The 13,544-nt window shown below is 46.8% G+C and overlaps 1 non-coding gene across 1 annotated transcript; it reads right to left on the bottom strand.

Annotated features, from left to right (window-relative positions):
- Window positions 1-5,191: 5,191 nt before the first annotated feature.
- Window positions 5,192-5,295, bottom strand: LOC114235392 (U6 spliceosomal RNA). The gene has a single exon (XR_003621597.2). It is a non-coding gene; the product is annotated as a U6 spliceosomal RNA (small nuclear RNA).
- Window positions 5,296-13,544: the final 8,249 nt, after the last annotated feature.

Genomic DNA, 13,544 nt, shown 5'->3' on the forward strand with positions numbered 1-13,544 from the left:
TGAGCCAAAGTCAGCCCCTTTGTTAAAAAACAGAAAGGTTAGCAAGTGCTAGAAAGGTGTTAGCAGTTTAGTAGCTCCAAATTAAGACTTTCTCCTCCGTGTGGTCAGAAAGCTTGGAAAAGACTGGGGCCCTGGCCGGTGTGGCTGAGTTGGTTGGGCATCCTCCTATGCACCAACACAGTCCCTGCCTTCACAGAGCTAGCTTAGAGTCTAGCTGTGAGCTGCCATGTCCAGGAGAATGTCAGCTATTCTGAAAAACAGACCCTGGCCCAGTGGTACATTTGGGAGGAATCTGAAGCATTGTTCTCCTGCCTACTCAAATGTCCTGACTCTTCCTCTTCAGACCAACTGCATTTCAGAGCAGCTGACAGAACAGCTGTTGGCTTCCTGTGACGGTTTTGGGGGGTGGGGGAATGCTCTGATTGACCAAAGTGAGGGGCATTCTTATCCTTGGAGCAGGATCTAGAGCAGGCGTCCTCAAACTACGGCCCGCAGGCCACATGCGGGTGTTTTTGCCGTTTTGTTTTTTTACTTCAAAATAAGATATGTGCAGTGTGCATAGGAATTTGTTCATAGTTTTTTTTTAAACTATAGTCTGGCCCTCCAACGGTCTGAGGGACAGTGAACTGGCCCCCTGTTTAAAAAGTTTGAGGACCCCTGACCTAGAGTCTTTCCACCCCACACAGGTGCTGAGAGTGGGAGGAGGGGTCCTCCAGGGGAAAACTAGGGCACCATAAGTGGAGAAAGGGTCAATGGACGCAGAGGGACAAAACACCACAGCCCACAGCCTTCCTTATCTCACATCAAGTACCAGCATAAACACACCAAACTTTCCCATTTACTTTGAGAAGAGGTGACATAAAGAAATCCAGCTCTGGCCAGTGTTTCTTAGTGGTTAGAGCGTTGGCCTGTGCATCAAAAGGTCGAGGGTTCTATTCCCAGCCCTGGGTGATGTTCAGGAGGCAACTAATCAATGATCTCTCTCTCTCTCTTTCTCTCTTTCCCCATCCCACCCTCCCTTCCACTCTCTCTAAAAGTCAATGAAAAAATATCCTTGGGTGAGGATTACAGAAAAAAGAAGAAGAAGAAGAAGAAGAAGAAGAAGAAGAAGAAGAAGAAGAAGGAGGAGGAGGAGGAAGAGGAAGAGGAAGAGGAAGAGGAAGAGGAAGAAGGAGGAGGAGGAGAAGAAATCCAATTATACTTTTAAACTCACCCCATCAAATAGGAATCACTCCAAAGAATTGTTTTATCTTTTCTATCTCGTGTTTCTCCTCTGTAGAGTGGGGATGTTGGTATTTATCCCCATGCAGCAGTTAAGAAGATTCAGGGAGATGCTTAACAGAGCCCAGCTGGCATGGGTCAGTGGTTAAGGGTCGACCTATGAACCAGGAGGTTCATGGTTCCCAATTCCTGGTCAGGGCACATGCTTGGGTTTTGGGCTCAATCCCCAGTGTGGGGCATGCAGGAGGCAGCGATCAGTGATTCTCTCTCATCATTGATGCTTCTATCTCTCTCTCCCTCTCCCTTCCTCTCTGAAACCAATATATATAAAAGCTTAGCACAATGGCTGGCACATAAAAAAGGCTCAACAAAACAGCAACTATTTTACTACCTGTTGTCCACTCAATCCAGTTCGTCAGACTCAGAAAGCAACTTCCTGTCCTGCCCAGGCTTCCTGGAATGTGACCTCCAGTTGATGATCTGCTCCAGCCTCCCCACAGGCCCAGCAAACCAACCTTGACCCTGGTCATTCAACTTACAGCCCTGAGTCATTCTCTGGGTTCAATGGCCCAAGGAGCTTTGCTTGGAACTCAATAAACTAATGACCATAAAAAACAGCCTAGACACTGAGAGAGATCTGACCCACTTTTTTCCTTGAAAACTCCCAAATTCCCTAGAAGACTCTTCCAGTTCATCTCTCCACTGACAATAACCCCAGGCCACTCCTACCTGCCTGTTTCAACCTGCCCTTGTTCTCCTAGTCTCATCCCCAGAACAAATTGTTTAACCCTCGGTTTTAAAGAGGCACACCCTAGAACCTCCCTAACAACCCAAACCCTTTAAAATTCAAGGTCAGTGATTCCCCACCTCCCACGTGACCAAGGTGAAAATTTTCAGCTCACCTCCAAGACTCCCTGGCGATCCTGCCTTAAGACCTGCCCTAAACGCCCAGCTTTTAAAACCCCTCAAAACGAAGGTCCAGCACACACTTTCCCAGGAGCATGCCCATGCTCCCCCCTCTTCTTCCCCACAGGCATGCATCTCCTAAACTCTAAGGGACCCCATGAGGCTTGCAGCCAGGGCAGCACTGGGCAGTGGCAGCTCATCCCGGGCAAACCCCTGAGCCTGTCCCCAAGTTCTCTTCACTTCTGACTTTCAGTGAGCCAGGGCAGCCCAGCCTGGGCTCATTTCCCCAGCCCTTCCTTGTTTCACTGTCTCCAGCTTTCATAAACATCCTTTAAAAATCTCCTGGACTCACCACCACACCACCCACCACCCCACCACCACCACCACCACCACCCCACCACCCACAAAAAAAAAAAAAAAAAAAAAAAAAATCTCCTGGACTCGAGTTGTGAAATTTTTCCTGCACAATGCCAAGAATCCATACACGGCCGGCCGGCCGGCCCGAGGCAGACCCACAGGGCCAGGTGGCCTTTCTGGTAACACTGTCAGCTAGAAATGCCCAGGACACTCACCTGGGCCCCAGTGTGCTTCCCACAGACATCTCGCCTTCTAACCCAATGTTGGGGCTGGACAGACCCTTGCAGTTCTTATGATTTCAAGAAGCACTTCAACTATAACCATCAGGAAAATTTGGAGAAAGAGTTTATTACCTACAGGCCCTGGGGCAGTCCAGGCCTGCCAGGAGGCACACAGTGAGGTGGCGGCCAGAGAGGGAGGGAGAACACCAGTCCTGGGGTTCTGCTTTTATTGGGGTTGAGAGTGGGGGGTCTAGGGTTTAGTGTGCTCACTCTTTAATACTGGCTTTTATTATTTTCCTTTAAATATTTTTAAATGTATTTATTGACTTGAGAGAGAGAGGAAGGGAGAAACAGTGCTTTGTTGTTCCAGTTATTCACACATTTATGCATTCATGGGTTGCTTCTTGTATATGCCCAGACGAAACTTTTGCGTATCAGGATGATGGTCTAACCAACTGAGCTACCCGGCCAGGGCCATAGTGGGCTCACTCTTTATTGGTGAATTTAAAACATAAGAATGAGAATTTAAAGCTCAAAAAGAGAAAGGAAAAAGCAAATAACCCAAATGGTCCGTTATCAAACTCAACCAAAATCTCTAAAACAATGGAGTCTGAGGTGGAGGAGGGGGTTCTGGCTCTTGATGGAGTACCTGGCCATTTGCTAGTTCAGGAGAGTCTTCTTGAAGTGGATGCCTTGCTGGCGTGGGTTTGCATGTCGATGAAAAAGGAGTTCTTCTAAAAGTTACCTCACAAGGTGATCTGATCATAAATTCCAAACAGGGCAGGTCATGGTGGGTAGTCACGCCCCCGGCCTAGAACTTCTTTAGTATATCAAGGTTATCTTTGCCTTTACCACGCCCTGTCCACCCTGTCCGTTGTTTTTTGTGCATCAAGGTTAACACCCCTTTGAAATAAGCTTAACCACCTTGAAGAGAGCACATAACCTTATTAACTATCCTGTAATCCAATCCCTGCTTTGCTTTTTCCATCTTCATGTAATCATCCCTACCTTTCCTCCTTAATCTCCAATGCATAGAAAGTAATTGCAAAACTCATTTTTTGGAGCCTTTGAGATCTTGGTTCCTGGTGCTGAAACCTGTAAAGAATTTTTGTGAGTTTATTTGAGCCTAACTGTCGACAAATGCTGGGAAGCAGAACCTCAACGAATTGAGATAATGCTCCAGAGATTGGTGGGTTACATCTGTATTTATACATTGCAATCAAAGGAAAGGGGCGTAGGTGGATTTAATGAAATCCATTGGTGATAGACTAGAGAGGCGGGAGAAAGCAAAGCAGGGAAACCCCTGGGATTGGATAAAAAGTAAAATGATGGACACATAATTAGATGGGTATAGGAATCATTAACATGATAATGAAGGAATTTGTGGTATCTGTCCTGGCGCCCAGCACATTAGGTTATGCCCCAGGGGGTCGAGAAAAAGGGAAGTTACAAGTTACCTAGATGTTTCAAAGGGTATGTTATTATAGATGCAAAAAGACAGATAGGCTCAGTTAAGGTAAATGTTGACCTTGTCAGTGAAGATACCGGCCTTGGAGGTGACTACCCACCATAACTGCTTTTAGTTAAAGTTTAATTTTAGACCATCCTTTGTGGTTACTTTAGGTCTCTGAGTCTGCAAGACTGCCATGCAGGCCTCCCCTGAGCCTGCCAGGTTAGCATGTGGCCCCTTCCGTCCACACTGGTAATTGTCAGTTTTAGCTCAAATACTCATGAAAGTTCTCTACATTTTTGGACATTTCTTAGTGCCTTACAAAAGGTAAAATCTACTGTAAGGGCTCACATGCTTGTGGAGATGCTGGAGTAAGCAAGCCTATAGCACGCCATTGGTATGAAAGTATGGCTCTTACAATCACAGTGGTAGGCTATGCAGTCTAGGTTTGTGTTAAGTGCACTCGATGGTGCTTCATCTAAGGATAAAATAAACTGCCTATCAATGCGTTTCCCAGAATGTATCCCATCAAGCTAAGCGGTACAGGACTGTAGTTATAAAAGCAATTCCTGGGAAAGACCTTGCTGACAATGCAGTTGGAGTGTTTGGAGTTGGAGCAGCCACTTGGAACCATGAGGTACACACCCCATGCTGAGTGTGACAGAGCAACCGAAGAGAAGGGATCTAGGCCGGGTCTTAGGTACTCCTGCAGCCACTCTCCCAGCCCTCGGTGACTTGCCTGCAAATGCTCTTTATGTGAGAGCAAAACAAACTTCACCATTGGTCTTATCTGAACCTGACTGACATAAATGCTGAACGAATGATGGCCTCGAATGTATTAAAATTTGTTATTGACACAAGAGTGCCTACTGCTCCTTATTTAAGATTTTCAAGTAAACTTAGCATCTAAAAAAGAGTTGAAAGGTAGCAGAGTAGGCCACTCCCAAATCTACCAAAGTGGCATGGGGTGGCCTGTTCCATTTCCCTTCCAGTGGTTCTCATAGTTTTGATCTCAAGGCCCCCTTCCATTCTTAAAAATTACTCTGAACCCTTCACGAACTTGCAGGTCATCCTTGTGCAGGGGCCATGCTAATCTTCGTACCGTTCCGATTTTAGTATACGTGCTGCTGAAGCGAGCACCCAAACAACTTCTGTTCGGTGGGCTGTCTACACTTGTATTAGAAATTAAGACTAAGATCTTTTTAAAACGCAAGAATACACAGCACACATCTCATTAGTTGCCAGAGCAATGACATCACATCTCACGTAGCCCATACGTCACGTAACCTCTGGAAAATTCCACTATACGTTTGTGTGAGGATGAGTAAAAAAGGCAAATGACATCTTAGTCATATTATGAAAATAGTTTGGGCCTGGTGGGCCCTTCAAGGGACCCCAGACCATACTTTGAGAACCACTGATCTGAAACATGAAAAAAAATCTCTGAACAGCCCTAGCCTATATGGTTCAGTGGATAGAGCATCGGTCTGAGCCTCCAAGGGTCTCCAGTTTGATTCCTGATCAAGGGCACGTATCTGGGTTGCAAGTTTGATCCCCAGCCCCAGTTGGGGGTGAGTGCAGGAGGCAACCAATCCATGTGTCTCTCTTATATCGATGTTTCTCTCTCTCCTTTCCCCCTCCTCCCTCTTTCCCTTCCACTCTCTCTAAAAAATAATGGGAAAAATATCTCTGAAAATGATGATGCCTAAGATTCAGCAGTAAATATTTGTTTATGATTTGGTGGGGCCACCAGCATAGTTTGTGTTTGATTTGGAGCCACCAGCATTCATCTCCCCCTCTCTTGGGAACGGTGCCTGCTTTTCCCTTTTGGGTAACACCCTCTCCTGCACTTTTAGCCCAGCTTAGAAAAAGTGCAAGAGACTGGTCTACGCCCTCCCATTCATCATGGCCATAGCAACTCCTTCAAGAAGAACATGAGATGGAGTGCAGGAACGCAATGAAGAACCTGGCCTTTTCCTCAGGGCTGAGGTAGGAGGGAATGTAAGATCCAGTGCACCAGCCGCCTCCCTGAGGTCACACGGGGAGGCCCCGTGAGCATGGAGCCAACACGGAGAGCAGAGTGGAGAGATAGTGAGAGAAAGAGGCAGAGAGAAAGAGACGGACAGAGACAGAGACTGGTCCTGAGCCATTGGTCTCGGCCCCTAAGCCCGCCTGGGGAAGACGCTACTACTTGTATCCTCTTCTTCCATCTAATCAACACACCCTCAGGTTAGTTAGCTCAGGAGCTATATGTCCAGCTCAACATTCCTGGCTTCCTAGGCTCCCTGGCAGTGCAGGTTCTGGCCAATGACTTGTAGGCAGAAGTCAGTGCCTGGGGCTTCTGGGAAAGCTTGGGAAAGGAGGGGCCTCTGTCCTTTATCCCTCCTCCCTCTTGGGTTGCAGGAAGGAGACTAGAAGCAGAGCAGAGCAGAGGGGACAAATAGCACTGGGTAAGGCTGACGCAGCCTCCACCCTCCCAAGGTGGCAGATGGCTTTGCAAAGTGAGATGAAAGCTTTCGGAGTTACGTTTCTGTGACGCACAGCAAAGCGCGTTCCTATGTGACATGCAGCCCTACTCCTGGACTCTTGCTTACAGGAGCCAGTCAGTCCCCTGCTCTGCTTATGCTGGTTTGGGATGGGTTGTCTGTCACATTCAACAGAAGAGATTAGATTTCTGGCTCCAAGATTTCCTGTTTACTCAGTGGGCCTACAGCTCTTTCTCATGTCTGTGAGACAAGGCGGGCTACAGCCCTGCCTTTAAGAGAAAAGAGATGCTATTCCTTCCAGGTGACAGAGGAGCATCACCCTGGCTTCAGAGGAACGCCAAGCAGGAGGGGGAGTGGAAGAAGTCACGGGAGGGGCAGAGAGCAGCCGTAAGGGGAGCATAGAGTTTGTTCCAGCTTCGGAGAGGAGCTGGAGCACTGTCTGGGGCTGCTGTCTGGGTCACAAGCATAATTTTGATGACTCTACAGCCCAGCTATGTAACGGCGAGGCTCCTCCAACTTTTAGCAAAGCGTTTTTTTTTTTTTTTTTTCAGTGGCTGGGCCTCTTCAGGACTTTCCCTCTTTCCAGGAGGGATTGGGGCCGGGATGGGGAAGAATGAGAATTCGTGTGAGCATGCACACACTTTGGAGTCAGTACACGTGAATCTAGGCCCTGATTCTGTACCAAGTCGCGGGGGGTCCTGAGCAATGATTTAACTTTTCTGAGACTCAATTTCTCCTCTGGTAAAACGGTGATGCTAATAGTCATCTCACAGAGTCCTTACAAGGATCAGATGAGCTATTCGCATTTAATAGGAACGAATTGTGTTAAGATGGGACCCTCTTGGGAAACTGGGTAAAGGGTGTATGGGAACCTCTGAATACTACTATCTTTTTAACTTCTTGTGAATCTATTATTAATGTTTTTTTTTTTATTTTTTAAAATTTCTTTTTAAATTAGTCCTGGCTGGTGTTGCTCAGTTGTTGGCATTGTCCCGTGCACCGAGGGGTCGCTGGTTCAGTTCCCAGTCGCCCGGATTGTGGGCTGGATCCTAAGTGGGGACAAATAGGAGGCAGCCAACCGATGTTACACTCTCATGTAGATGTTTCTCTCTTCTCCCTTCCTCTCTCTCTAAAAATCCATAAACTATTCTTTAAAACATTTTTTTTTTTTTAATTTACAGGGAGGAAGAAAGAGACAAAACCCTACAAGTTCTGGGTGTGGGGTTTTGCAATTTCCTAGCATTTGGACAATAAAAGTGAGGAGATGAGTGAATTTGATGAGAATAGAGATGGAGTTTTCCATGGGCTAGTAATTAGAGCTTTTTAATGCTCTTAGAGATACAAATGTAAAGGTTACAGAGCTTTTTAATGCCTTGGACGGTGAGGCTGTTTTCTTCCGCGTGGCTCTGCGCAGCCTGGGCCACATGGGGTTTCCGAGTGGGTTTTCCAGGGTTACGCTCTCGACAGAGGCAGGTCAGCTATGCGGATTCCCTTCCCTGTTCCAACCGGGCCTCCCTCTGGACAGGCTGCCAGCATTCCCAGCCCCCGCCAACATTCTTCCCAGAACTGTCTGAGTAAGGACAAAAGCAGTACCTTCTGCCCCTGGGCCTTTCTAGAACCTTCTCTAAGATACAGTGTCTCTCAGGCCCATTACCTCATCCCATTCTTCCTCACCTCTGGACAGATTAAAGGCTAATCCTCGGATGCCAGAGGAGGAGGAGGAGGAGGAGGAGAAGCCTGCAGAGCTGGGAGGGAGCTAACCCCCCCCCCTCCCAAGCCTCCACACAGCTTCCACATGGCCTCCACATGGCCTCCATACGATCTTCACACGGCCTGCACACGGCCTGCACACGGCCTGCACAGTGCTTCTCATCCTGAGAGCGCCCTGCTGCCCATCAGGCTGGGTGATCCCTCTGCTTCTTTGCCCAGAGGAAGGGTGACACAGGCAGGAAGGCCCTCTGCTGCAACGCCGCTGTGTATACAACACAGACACGGCCAGACAGGAGAGTGGCTGCTGGCCCTGTGTTGGGGAGTGGGGGGCTGTAGTCCCCAGGATTTGAAGCGCCATTTGATCCGTTTTGTACTGTGGAGAATTGGTTGCCTCACACACAGGGTGAGACAGGTGCTCATGGTAAAGACCAATACACCCACTTCGTCTGGGGGACGGGCTTTCATACTGGGGAAAGTTTTGTATCCACACTCAGGGCACAGTATTCCCTGGGCCAAGCTGCTGAATCAAGAGGTTGATGAAGGAACATAACGTTGGGGCAAAGGGTGCTCTGAAGGGATGTGATGTCTGGGTGGCATGGTGAAGTGGACCTGCTCAGTAGGCTGATCTGTATTAAAATGTTAACAAAATTTTTTAAAGTAATAAAATTAATTGATATATCCTATGATGGTGAAAATGGATTCAACCAAGCTAATGAGTTATCTACTGAAGTCTTCTCCAGCGTAAAATTCATTGAGGAGAAAAAATTAATAGGGTGATGAAATCAGCCAGGACATGGGCAAATACTATTTTGGAGTTGAAGATACACCATGGTCGGCAAACTGCGGCTCGCGAGCCACATGCGGCTCTTTGGCCCCTTGAGTGTGGCTCTTCCACAAAATACTATGGCCTGGGCGAGTCTATTTTGAAGAAGTGGCATTAGAAGAAGTTTAAGTTTAAAAAATTTGGCTCTCAAAAGAAATTTCAATCGTTGTACTGTTGATATTTGGCTCTGTTGACTAATGAGTTTGCCGACCACTTTAATTCAAATCACAATACAGATTATTGGGCACTCTGTAAACCATGGTTTATCCGACTTGCTGACTAAAGGCTTTAGAAATGGGAGCTATAGAAATTCTAATGGTCTATGAAAATCTGGATATAAGAAGATATGTTCTTCATTGCCAAGGCATGGAAGAGGAGAAAATTCTCGATCTAACTCCAGAACAAGAGAAGGACAAATCCCCTTTCACAGGAAAGAGACAGGACTAGGACAGGAACTCACTGAGAGCACGCCCCTGCTGGAATGGTTTGCTAACAACTATTAAAAATTTGGGAAATTGCTGAGAAGCTAGTGAGGATGATCCCACTGGTTTCTGGGCGCCCACTGTGCACCCAAATTTGATTTACAATAAATGCTATTAAAAATTGCCATCGCCAAAACCGGTTTGGCTCAGTGGATAGAGCGTCGGCCTGAGGACTGAAAGGTCCCAGGTTCGATTCCGGTCAAGGGCATGTACCTTGGTTGCAGGCACATCCCCAGTAGGGGGTGTGCAGGAGGCAGCTGATCTGATGTTTCTCTCTCATCGATGTTTCTAACTCTCTGTCCCTCTTTCTTCCTCTCTGTAAAAAATCAATAAAATATATTTTTTAAAAATTGCCATGATGGTTTACAGAGTGCCTAATAATCTGTATTGTGATTTGAATTAAAGTTTTCCTTTATCCTAAAAAAAAAAAAAATTGGAAATTGTCACAGATAAGTCACAAGAAGGGTCTCTGTTTGTGAAAGGAGTTGGTGGAATTGGAGTATCTTGTGGTACGGAGTAGACTTCCAGGGAATGGAATACCAAGGAGGAGACAATGAATTTTTTTCATAGTCTCTATGGTGAAATTGGTTGCTCTTGTATTTTATGAAATATATTTTTTAACCTCATACATAGAAGCAAAAAATACTTTAACTGCTGTAAACTTCAAAGGTTAACAGAAATGAGATCATACTGGCTTGTTACTTATTTTGTTAGGAAATAATTAAGTTGCTGCATTTCGCAGTGACCCAGGTACCTGGCAGCAGCAGTTCGGATGCCGGGCTTACGCCCTGAACCTACCTCCAAGGCCCCCTTTTCTCTGACTTTTCAGTGAGCTGACAGCAGCCCACTTCTTTCCTAGAACATTTCTGGGGAGCCAGACAGAGCCCTGCCCAGGCTCCCTCCTGCTGCTTCTACCCCAGGCCCTCCTTTGTTTCACTGTCCCGCTTTAATAAGAGGTTTTCTCAAAATCACCTAGTTTCGAGTTGTGAGATCTTTCCCTGAGCCAAGTGAAGAACTCACACATGCAGGCAGGCCCGAGGCAGACCCGCTCCAGGCCCGGTCTCCTTTCCTGTGACAGTAGGATCTGCCATCCTCATACCAAGCCATGGGGTGCAGTAGTTCTTAGCATAGAAGTTCAAGGGCAGCCTCTGTCATTGCTCTGCCTAGGTTCAAATTCTGTTCCACACCGAGAGACAATGTGGCCTTGGCCAAGTCTAGGCTGCAGTTTCCTCATCTGCAAAATGACCAAAAAAGGGAGGGGTGGGGGGAGAATGTAACTACCTCTCAGGTTTATTGTGAGGATGATATGAGATCATGCATGTGATGTTAGCTTAGCCCAGAGCCTGCCACATAGAAAGTGCACATTCAAATCAAGGTATTATCATTAAGGGCAATGGAATGTATCAGGACAAGTGAGTATGTGGCCCAGCCAAGCTCTGAGTTGCTGATGACTTCATATAAATCTCTCAACCTCCCAGGATCCAACCTTCCTCCTTTGCAAAATGAAAGGATTGAATCAAAGGTGGGCCCTTCTGCCATAAAGATCTTGGAGGCTCTGGAGGGGAAGTCTGAGCCACTCCCTGCCGAGAAGCAGCCACTGCTTTCAAACTCTGCGTTTTCAATGCCCCGGTAAACTACACCTCCTCTGGGGAACTCCCAGCCCGAGAGGGGAGGCTGCTGAGTGACAGAGAGCTTTTCAAGGTATTTGGCTGGGGCTGTGCTGACTCAGACGAAACAATGAGCACAGTTCTCAGTCCCAAAGGTAACTGAAGTCCCCTGCCCATCCCCAGGGAGAAAGCTCTCTGCGAGCTCGTGGAACGGGCAGGGCCCTCATGGCATTCTAGAATGTCAACGCTGGGAAAGCTCTTTCGGAGTTTCTCGTCCAGGGATTTGTATCTGCAAGTGCTTCTGCAGTTCCTCTAACTATTAGTATTCATCTTGGTTTGTATAGCTCAAGCTCTATTAATTTTTTAATGTATTTTTATTGATTTCAGAGAGGAAGGGAGAGGGAGAGAGAGATAGAAACATCAATGATGAGAATCATTGATCAGCTGCCTCCTTCACACCCCCTACTGGGGATCGAGCCGGCAACCCTGGCATATGCTCTAACCTGGAATCAAATCGTGAGCTCCTAGTTCATAGGTCAATGCTCAACCACTGAGCCACACCGGCTGGGCGACCTCAAGCTGTATTTCAAACTGTGACTGAAAAGCAGCAAAGACACTGACATGGGTCTCCCATTAAATTTCAACACATCAGAAACCAAAATCCATTCATGTGTTGTGGCAGATTCTGCTGGTTGTCATCAAATCTACCCTTTGCTTTTTCCTTTGTTGTGAATACTGCAGTTGGGTGGGTCCATGGCCACCCAAGTCGAAGACTACATTTCCCAGCCTCACTTGCAGCTAGGCTGTGTAATAAAGTTCTGGCCAATGGGATGTGAGTAAAGGCTGTGAGAGCTCCTTCTGGGGGTTTCCTTAAAGGGAGGGGCTCTGCCCTTCTCATCCCTCTTCTTGCGGGTCCTCAGGTGGACATGTCGGTGGAGCTCAGGCTGCACCTTGGCCTTGGCATTGGAAGTCTCATGTTGAAGGTGGTGGACAAAGGAGACAAGGGGCCTGGAGTCCTTGATGGTCACTGGGTTCTTACTTTCATTGAGTGCTCACCCCGACACTTCATTTACACGAAAGAAACATAAACTTCTATCTTCTCTAAGCAACTCTTATTTTGGAGTTTCTGCCTTTTGCAGCTAAACTTAATTGATACATTTGGGGGTCTCAGTGATGGACTCTTTAATGCATTAGTAATATAATATTTTTATACTTTACTGAATGATTCTAAGGAAAACACCTCTTGTAACTTCCACTCAGGTCAGGAAAGAGTTTTACAGCCACCCTGGATGCCCTTTGCGTGCCCTGCCCCAATCACAACTGCCTCCTTGCTCCTGAAACTGCCTCCATCCTGACTTTTATGGAGAACACTTCCATGTTAGAATAATGTAATATTACCTCAAAAACACGTTGGTTAAAGGCCACTTTTATCTGTTTTATATGGGATGGTGCTTAAGACTGACAGAAGGCCTCCTCCTATCAAAAAGTTAGGAAATAACTGGAATAGTCTCACCACCTCATGCTCTAGAGGAGGAATGTGAGGCTCAGAGAGGGGAAAGGACTTTCTAATATCGATCAGCAAATTAGTGGCAGAGTGAACTAAGACTCAGGTTCTCTCCGACTCTTTAGCATTTCATTTTCTGGTTCTTTCCAGGAGAAGGGACCCTAGATACAAGGTCCCAGCCTCACCCAATCACTGAAGGATGGGAAAGGCTTGCACATAGAGCCTCCAGTACAGGGCATTCCCTCCTCCACCAACAACAGACCTGGCTCTTTCCACATAGATCGCCTTTTATCTTAAGACTCTTTACTTATTTATTTATTTTATTGATTGATTTTAGAGAGAGAGAGTGAAACATCGATTTGTTGCTCTATCCATTTATGCATTCATTGGTTGATTCTTGTATGTGCCCTGACTGAGGATCGAACCCCCAACCTTGGGGTATCAGGACGATGCTCTAACCAACTGAGCTACCCAGCCAGGGCACATATAGATCTCCTTTTGGAAAACTCATGAAGTACAGTATTAGCATGTTGAAAGGTCTGAGAATTCCCACAGTGAAGAGTTACATTTGATTTTGATGACCTGGCATTTCCCAAACTTTCTTGCCTTTGGGACCGTGAGTGTCACTAACAGCATTCTGCATAGAATAGTGTGGCAAGTGATGCCGCAATCCCTTTGATGGGTGAAGATGCATGCGTACACAAGCATCACACACAGAACACAGTAGAAAACCACTCTTCTGGCCCAGGCCGCCCATCTCTCTGGAAAAGTACTGAA

Source organism: Eptesicus fuscus, chromosome 6 (assembly GCF_027574615.1).
Source record: "Eptesicus fuscus isolate TK198812 chromosome 6, DD_ASM_mEF_20220401, whole genome shotgun sequence".
Classification (NCBI taxonomy): Eukaryota; Metazoa; Chordata; class Mammalia; order Chiroptera; family Vespertilionidae; genus Eptesicus; species Eptesicus fuscus.